Genomic DNA, 10,111 nt, shown 5'->3' on the forward strand with positions numbered 1-10,111 from the left:
TTTATAGTCAGTGTTTAGCCTACTGTTGTTTTTATGCATGTCATACATATCGTTCGTTTGTTAAAGAGGCAATCTGGCGCTGGACTGTGTTGTTTATAAAATCATATTTTTTTAGTTTTTTGCCGCTGTGGTTAGTGGCGAAAGGCATCAGTTTTCTCTTGTGGCTGTTAGAGCATTTTATTACTGTGGGGGCAGTTGTAGCTTAGTGGTTAGAGAGTCGGGCTTGTAACCCAAGAGTTGCCGGTTCGAGTCTCACGGCCGGCGTGTTGCGACTGTGGTGCCCTTGAGCAAGGCATCTTACCTTAATTCCTCCCCACACTGCTCCGGGGGTGTGTGTGTTCACCACTCACTGGGATGGGTTAAAGAGGTCACATTTCGAGTATGTCCAACCCACTTGTTACACCACTTCTGGAAAACCATTTATTAAGGTAAGCTAATTGTCATGATTTCCATATCAAAATCTGAAATAACCAGCTATTTACACTAAGAAAAACAGATATATTTTTATTTTCACTAAGTGACAATATCAGCATTTTTACGTAATGCTATTTACATTAGGTATAATAAATATAATAATCAAATTTGCAGTAAGTGTAAATACTAATTAGATGCTATTTATATTGGCAGATAGTTGCACCTTAGTATTTTTGTAGATTAACAGGATCCAATAATTATCATAGAGTGCAAATGATTATATTTATTAAAATAGTTAAATGGATGCTACATTGTTGTGAGAATAAAAGCCCTTCTACACCGACCCCTAAGCCTACCAAATAAATACTTTATTTTTTAATAAACAATCTTCTCTTAATAAAGCACTTTATTTCCACTTTTCAAACATTTTCTAAATTTTCATTGCAAATAAATGGCTTTTTTATCACAAAAAAAGCCAAATCTATAAGCCAGTGGTTCTCAAACTTCCTCGGCGTGCAAATGGTTTGCAGCAACATCACTGCCCCACAAACAAGATCCCCTCCAGCTCTATACTTTGTGAGGATTCTCCCTGCTCTGCTTGCTCTTTCTGTGCACTGAAATTGAAAGTAGTCCAATATTTTTCTGAACTTACTGGAAGCAGATTCTTCAAAGCTGTTGTTTATGTCAATGCCAGTGAGCTCTTTAAAGTGTGCTTTCATTCCTGCTGGCTGAAAAAGATATGGCCACTCATCAAGTAAATCTTTGGTTTCCTTTCCAGATTGGATGTTGTTTCTTTGAGAGGTGTAAGAAGAAGTCATTAAGTCATAGATTGTCTTTACATCACTTTTATTATTTTGAAACATTACTAGCAACTTCTCTTTCTTTTCCTGCTGCAATTCGGATGTTTCTCCAACTAGCAGTTGTGGATCAGAATTTATACAACCATCTAACAATTTTCGTTTCTTTGTTGATACTTCTAGAGTACCACAAAGTGGTGTACTAATAGCTTTTGCTCTTTTAAAATTGTCAATTCTACACAGCAGTTGTTTGAGGAGAGAATCATGTTCACTTCCTACAACCTGGGAATTAATCTAATCTCTGAAAGACTTTGGGTATGCAATCACCATTTGTCGGGCTATTTCTACCAAAAAGACTCAGAAGGATTCTCGAATGAAATAGAATTTATTTTGTGAAAGGATTTTACAGACGAAATAAAAGCAGATGCTCGACAAGCTCCATCTCAGAGTTCTTTGGCATAGGCCCCGTCCTCCGTCCGGGTCTGAAAGTTAGCTTGTAGGTCCTGCCTGATGATAGAGGCAGGGGCGGAGCCTACCCCCTGACGAGTGGACGGGAGCCATTCTGGTGGTGGTGGGGAGGATGGGGGAAAACTTTGCAATGGCACCTGCGGGCAACAAAATGGGACGGTAAGATCAGTCTTTTATATTTGATGTCAAGCTGTGATTGGTAGCGTGGAATTATGAATTAATGACGTGGCAGTGAAGTCTTTCTGGTAGAACTTTCGCTTACGCTTTCATTTCTACCAAAAAGACTCAGAAGGATTCTCGAATGAAATAGAATTTATTTTGTGAAAGGATTTTACAGACGAAATAAAAGCAGATGCTCGACAAGCTCCATCTCAGAGTTCTTTGGCATAGGCCCCGTCCTCCGTCCGGGTCTGAAAGTTAGCTTGTAGGTCCTGCCTGATGATAGAGGCAGGGGCGGAGCCTACCCCCAAAAAGTAAGGAATATGAGATGAATTCCGTACATACCTATGAGGATTCTGAAAAGCATGCAGGAGAATTAGTAAAATAGGAAAGACAATTAGAAAACTTCTTATGTTAAAATCTTTATTGCTTATCTAAGGTGCGGTACTGTGTGTGAGAGATTAGAACTACGAGATATACTGAGATAAATATAATTGATTAGAAACTTTAAAAAGATCGAAAGTGAGAATGTCACTATATGTGAGCTGAGCTTCTCATCTTCTAAATATGAACAGAAGCCACGTCTGGCCGCGAAACTTGAGGTGGAGATTTTAAACGAAGCCTCGATAGGCTGAGATTTTAAGATGCATACATCCTGGGTATGAAGATAGGGAGAAAATAAAAATAAAAGCAAAGTTAAATAGCATATGCACCAGCCCACGTCTTTCTTTAAAAATAGGTCCGTAATTGACCTTACATTTATAAACAATGAGGCTGTCGCCAGGCGACTTTCCGAGGAGCCACAATAGGCAGAGATAACACATTGGGATAATGGCAATCAGGGAAGCTACGATATGCGTTGACACGCGAAGGCCGTGATTGGCCATGAAATACTTGGCTTTGAGTACAATCATGAAAGCTTGTTCAATAGGGATGCTTCGATAGGCTGATGCCTCGATAGGCTGATGCCTCGATAGGCTGATGCCTCGATAGGCTGATGCCTCGATAGGCTGAGTTCATGCATCAGAACCGAGATTAGTCGAAAGCTTCGATAGCATTAATGTAATAGGCTACGTTTAGCCATGAAACAATACCAGCGATCGTAAAATTGGTCCATGATTGACCTTATATTTATAATGATAAAGGCTGAAGCCAGGGAGACTTTTCCGAGGAGCCACGATAGGCAGAGATATTACATTAAGATGATTACAATCAGGAAAGCTACGATATGCATTTATGAACGAAGGCCGCGATCTGCCATAAAATATTTGACTTTAGGGTACAATCATGAAAGCTTGTTCGATAGGCTGATGCCTCGATAGGCTGATGCCTCGATAGGCTGATGCCTCGAAAGGCTGATGCCTCGATAGGCTGAGTTGATGCATCAGAACTGAGATTAGTCGAAAGCTTCGATAGCATTAATGTAATAGGCTACGTTTAGCCATGAAACAATACCAGTGATCGTAAAATAGGTCCATGATTGACCTTACACTTATAATGATAAAAGCTGAAGCCAGGGCGACTTTACCGAGGAGCCACGATAGGCAGAGATATGACATTAAGATGATTACAATCAGGAAAGCTACGATATGCGTTTATGAACGAAGGCCGCGATCGACCATGAAATATTTGGCTTTAGAGTACAATCATGAAAGCTCATACAAGTGATGCCTCGATAGGCAGAGTTCATGCGTCGAGAACGAAATCAAGTCGAAAGCGTCGATAGCATTAATAAAATAGGCCAAGATTGGCCATAAAATGGCAGTAATCGTAGAATTTCAGAAGCCGCGATAGGCTTAGAAATATAGCAGCTATCAGAAACGAAAGTCACGATAGACATAAGCAAGCAGGGATACGAATAACCTTGGAGCGTTGTTATTATGGTATTTTCATCAAAGATATTCTCCATTAAGTCAAGTTTATTTGTATAGCGCTTTTCACAATACAGATTGTATCAAAGCAGCTTCACAGTATTACATTAAAATAATACAACAAAGTTTGTTTCAAGAGGAATTTATTGATTGATCAAATTAAATTAAATATCCCCAAAATATCCCCAACTGAGCAAGCCAAAGGCAACAGTGGCAAGGAACCGAAAAACTCCATCAAGTCACCTAATGGTGTCCTTTAATCAATTATGGTATGAGCTGATGGTAAAGAACGAAATAAAGAAAGCCACGATTGACTGCGTGTATAACTAAACCGATTAGCAGCGAAAAGCAGACGTATGATAGATGTATGGATCGTTAACCACCACCAGTAGCTAGCGAAGAAATTTACCTCGAATGTGGGATGAGAGGGCTTGTTGAGCATTTAGTAGAACATGCGTGTCGGATCTGGTAGGTCTTGTATGCTGTGGACGACCATCTGCCAAGCATTTGGATAGTGGAGTCGGGAACGCCGCATTCGGCTACTGTTGTTGTGGCTCCGATACGAAAGGAAAGCCCAGTGTATAGATGTGGAGAAAGACCGGAGAATTAAGGAGGAAGCTAGAGGAGTTCTAAACCAGTGCTTTGTCATTGGAAGACCGTTCGGTTATATGAATAAAGAGGAGTATTGAAGTGCGGTCATGCTTTGAGATATCTGACCATAGAGGTATAAGGGCGTTGGGAATTATAGACTTTAGATATAGTAATAACGCCTGATCCAGAAGAATCTGTTTTCGAAAACTTATAAATACATTTAAAAAGGTGGGAGAAAGACGTAAATCGGAAATAGACAAGCCACGAGCCAAATTAAAATGTTTTGAATCAGATGCGAATTCCCCTGATCGCATAAACCCGTAAAACACGGTTAGAAACGCTTTTTCTTGGATGCATGAGCCATGAACGCTGTTAAAACATGGCTACAATCTGAATATGAAAATAGGAAGAGAAAAGACCATTACGGATGGGAAGTAATAAAGGGGGTTAAATGGATTTCACTTTCTGTAATGTTGCTGTTAAAACACAAACAACATCTGCAAAGTTACAACGCACAAACTTCAAGCATGGAAGACTTAATTTAAAGAGAATGCTTTTTAAGGACTGCAACAACGCTGAGAGGGACTGTGCGGCACTCCCTCTGGATTAGTGCATCACAAACCCCAAAAATCACATAAATCCGCTCCCGGAATGTGATCTATAGCATATTGAAACAGAATGAGCCAATCAATGACTTGAAGACAACCACATAATTCATCAACCAACCATCCGGACATGGGGTCTACATGTTGATGCTTCTTGAGTCTCTCCATCCTTGTCCGACTCGGGTTTAAAAGTTAAAAGTTTTGAAATTGTCTGTGAGAGGTAATCAAAGCTGCACAACGAGCTGTTGAAACTACACCCCCTGTGCTAGGAGCAGCAGCCCGACTGCATACAAAGGGACAGACGAAAACTATGCGCTTTACTCACCCTCAATGACAATTCCAGCATAGTATATTAAAATATATTTGGGGCATTCCAAGCAAAACCCCTCACATGCACCCTGGGGACACTGAGACACCCACCACACATCGATTTCATAAAACAACCGGCCGTGATCAGGATGAGAAATAAAGAAATCTTCAGTTATATACGGTCTAGCTGGATTGAGCAGAGCGATAATTTACATGATCACTGTTAGAGGAGGCAGGGTGATGGATAAGGGCAGAGCCACCTGAAGACTAAAGTGCATAGCTATGGCATGGCAGGGCAGGGGTCAGCAATGTGCTTGCGCAACCTTTATCATGAAATTTAGAGACTACAAAATCTGAGATCAGATATGCACCCTTCGTATAGCTGATCGGATCACTTAATTAGGCACTGAGTGGGCCAGTGTTAACAGACGAGATAATTTTTTTTTTTTTTTTTTTATAATTTAACTGTATTAATTGCTGTTGAATTATGATTGAATAAGAGATAGTTATATTTACAGAAAACGAGCTGAGATATAAGTAAAATAATGTGCCCCCTTTTATTGGTTGAAGTCTGCAATCATCTAGGTATAAGTCGAGATCTTCCCGGCGCTCGGGAAGTGATTGAGAAAAACATCTCCATAAATTCATTGCCGAAACAATAACGAATTCAGAGAAGAGCGTAAAACAAGTTGAATAGCCTATTCATAGGTAGGCTACTGCTCCTTTAAGATGGAGGGCACTCTCGTCTCTCATAATGGTGAGTGAGCAGATGAGGAACGCGAGCTGTAATATATGGCATATACATATAAAGCGATTTAATAACAAAGGTGCTCTTAAGCTTGTTTTAATTCTATTCAGCAACCCAGTTGATAGTATTTTGCAACTGCCCATGATCGACGATGCAGTTACGTGAATCTTTGCATACACTTACCATTTCAGTGAGCTATTCGGCCCTACTTTTTTTTTTTTTAATTAAGCTACCACATCACCACATTTGAACTTTACCGCTGATGAAGGGAACAGTAAAGTAGCAAGTTAATATAGGCTACTTACCTGAATGAAGTTTAATCATAGTAAAAGGGGAACTTGAACTTGAAAAAACACTGTGTGGAGATCGACTCTCATGAGATTTAAAGCTGCCACACGATTGTTTCTTACACAAGTGTGTCGCACTCGCGCATCGCGAAAGTTGCTGAGATCAAAATCACCGATGTGACTTGTGTTGTTATGTTTGGAATCGAAACGCGAGTAAGTGAACGCCGGCGTCTGTTTCTGCGAACTGAATGGAAGCGGCAGCGAAAACTTTGCAATGGCACCTGCGGGCAACAAAATGGGACGGTAAGATCAGTCTTTTATATTTGATGTCAAGCTGTGATTGGTAGCGTGGAATTATGAATTAATGACGTGGCAGTGAAGTCTTTCTGGTAGAACTTTCGCTTACGCTTTCATTTCTGATACATGTTTTTTTGCTGGACATTTGCTGACTTCCAGGATCTCAGAAGCAACAATGCGGACCAACTGTCTTCTCTCAGAGCAACTTGGCCTTTCGCCATTTTGCAACTTTTCCATAAAACTTGGACATCAAAACTATAATGCCAGTCATGGTCATAAAACGAAGTTTCACAGCTACTGTCACCTAGAAGATAAACCAATGTCCACAGGTTACAGGATGAACACTTTTCATGCAGCTGAAATTTTTTGTCAAAATTGCCTATTCCCAAGCTGCAGATTTATTGAAGTTTAATAACGGACAAACAGAGATGGCATGGGGCTTTGTGGGTTGTGCCACTATATAGAGTATGCATTTAAAGTGGTGCACAGACTTGTTTTATGTCCGCAGTGCATTATTGTCAGAGGGGAGACTGTTGTGCATTTTTCACAGGGACCGCAGGACCACAGTGCAACAAATCACTAGCATGAAATGGGCACATTTAACGTGTTGCTGGTGATTTGCTGCACTGTGGCCCTGTAGTTGCTCTGAACAATGCACAACAGTCTTCACTCTCCGCTGGCATAAGCTGCGGACTCAACTGGAGACGTTTTGGCCATTCATGCACCAGGTAATCACCACAGTGGCACATGTACGGATCACAATGTATGCAATTTCCAAAATCAATGTTTTGAGGCCCCGTGCCATCACAGTTTGATTTGTACCATCAAACTACACTAGTCAAAATTTTAAGAGGATCAAAACCTTTCATAATAGTTGTCTTAAAACCAATACCCAAAACTCTTCAAATGTTGACTAGTGTACAATAAATCTGCAGATTTGTATACATATACACATATACATATACAAACCTGATTCCAAAAAAGTTGGGACACTGTAGAAATTGTGAGTAAAAAAGGAATGGAATAATTTACAAATCTCATAAACTTATATTTTATTCACAATAGAATATCTATAACATATCAAATGTTGAAAGGGAGACATTTTGAAATGTCATGCCAAATATTGGCTCATTTTGGATTTCATGAGAGCTACACATTCCAAAAAAGTTGGGACAAGGACATGTTTACCACTGTGTGGCATCCCCTCTTCTTTTTATAACAGTCTGCAAACGTCTGGGGACTGAGGAGACAAGTTGCTCAAGTTTAGGAATAGGAATGTTGTCCCATTCTTGTCTAATACAGGCTTCTAGTTGCTCAACTGTCTTAGGTCTTCTTTGTCACATCTTCCTCTTTACGATGCGCCAAATGTTTTCTATGGGTGAAAGATCTGGACTGCAGGCTGGCCATTTCAGTACCCGGATCCTTCTTCTACGCAGCCATGATGTTGTAATTGATGCAGTATGTGGTCTGGCATTGTCATGTTGGAAAATGCAAGGTCTTCCCTGAAAGAGACGACGTCTGGATGGGAGCATATGTTGTTCTAGAACTTGGATATACCTTTCAGCATTGATGGTGCCTTTCCAGATGTGTAAGCTGCCCATGCCACACGCACTCATGCAACCCCATACCTTCAGAGATGCAGGCTTCAGAACTGAGCGCTGATAACAACTTGGGTTGTCCTTGTCCTCTTTAGTCCGGATGACATGGCGTCCCAGTTTTCCAAAAAGAACTTTACATTTTGATTAGTCTGACCACAGAACAGTTTTCCACTTTGCCACAGTCCATTTTAAATGAGCCTTGGCCCAGAGAAAACGCCTGCGCTTCTGGATCATGGTTAGATATGGCTTTTTTTTTTTACCTATAGAGTTTTAGCCGGCAACGGCGAATGGCACGGTGGATTGTGTTCACCGACAATGTTTTCTGGAAGTATTCCTGGGCCCATGTTGTGATTTCCATTACAGCATTCCTGTATGTGATGCAGTGCCGTCTAAGGGCCGTCGGTGAAAGAGGGAACTCTGATTGGCTGTTCAGCTTAGTGACCGAGTCAGTGCACGAGAATAATAGCAAAATAGCGAGCAAAGTCAAAACGGTACAGATAGAAGGCTGTTCTAATGATATGTCATCTTATCTGAGTGTTCCTTGGCGAATATTTCAATATTAACACGAGAGGAGTGGAATAAAGACAGTGTTTAGCAGGATTGATATTCAAAACGGTAAGCACACACTGCTTTGTTTACGGTTTGTGTAACGTTAACTGCAGCCGGCAGCGCCGGTTTCCCTTTTTGAATGACGAATATAGACGAATATATCTGCAGAAATAGACAGTTGTCTCATTTACACGCAGGCGCAGAACGTGCATTCTAGCTGACAGTCGGCTGTAGTTCTCTCGGTGTGTTCAAGTGCAGCTTTTTACCCCGACGCGAGGCGACAACACAGTCGGCTTTCATCAGCGCTAGTTCGTCTGCGTCGGCTTGGTGTGTTCCAGGCTTAAGGGCCCGAAGATCACGGGGATCCAGTATGGTTTTCCGGCCTTGACCCTTATGCACAGAGATTGTTCCAGATTCTCTGAATCTTTGGATAATATTATGTACTGTAGATGATGATAACTTCAAACTCTTTGCAATTTTTCTCTGAGAAACTTCTTTCTGATATTGTTCCACTATTTTTCGCCGCAGCATTGGGGGAATTGGTGATCCTCTGGCCATCTTGACTTCTGAGAGACACTGCCACTCTGAGAGGCTCTTTTTATACCCAATCATGTTGCCAATTGACCTAATAAGTTGCAAATTGGTCCTGCAGCTGTTCCTTATATGTACATTTAACTTTTCCGGCTTGTTATTGCTTCCTGTCCCAACTTTTTTGGAATGTGTAGCTCTCATGAAATCCAAAATGAGCCAATATTTGGCATGACATTTCAAAATGTCTCCCTTTCAACATTTGATATGTTATAGATATTCTATTGTGAATAAAATATAAGTTTATGAGATTTGTAAATTATTCCATTCCTTTTTTACTCACAATTTCTACAGTGTCCCAAGTTTTTTGGAATCGGGTTTGTACATATATATATATACATACAGTATATATATATATATATATATATATATATATATATATATATATATATATATATATATATATATATATATATTCTACCAAATTGGTTCACAGTTGGAAGCATCTCAATTTTTTTAATTTTTCCACAAATTGTGCTTGCAAATTGTATAATATCCAAGGAAAACATGTCTAGTAATTGTGCAGTTAATTCTCATACTGTATTTTCAGTTTTGGAATATGTATCCTCTCCCCAAATTTGTCACTAATAAAACACAATAAAAATTATTTAAAGAAAAGGCTTATATTTACCTTTTAATAGTTTGTTTACATCTACCTTGTACATATTATTATTATTTTTTAAAAGGTTACAATTACAACAACAATTCAAGTGTAATCTTTCTTTGTAAAAACTAAAGTATACATTTTATCATACATATTTCAAAGTTAAGGATTCATTACTTTGAATATAGCCTAGGCTACATTGGAACAAACACTACAACATATTATT

Source organism: Leuciscus leuciscus, assembly GCF_965113295.1.
Source record: "Leuciscus leuciscus genome assembly, chromosome: 17".
In the NCBI taxonomy this organism is placed as follows: Eukaryota; Metazoa; Chordata; class Actinopteri; order Cypriniformes; family Leuciscidae; genus Leuciscus; species Leuciscus leuciscus.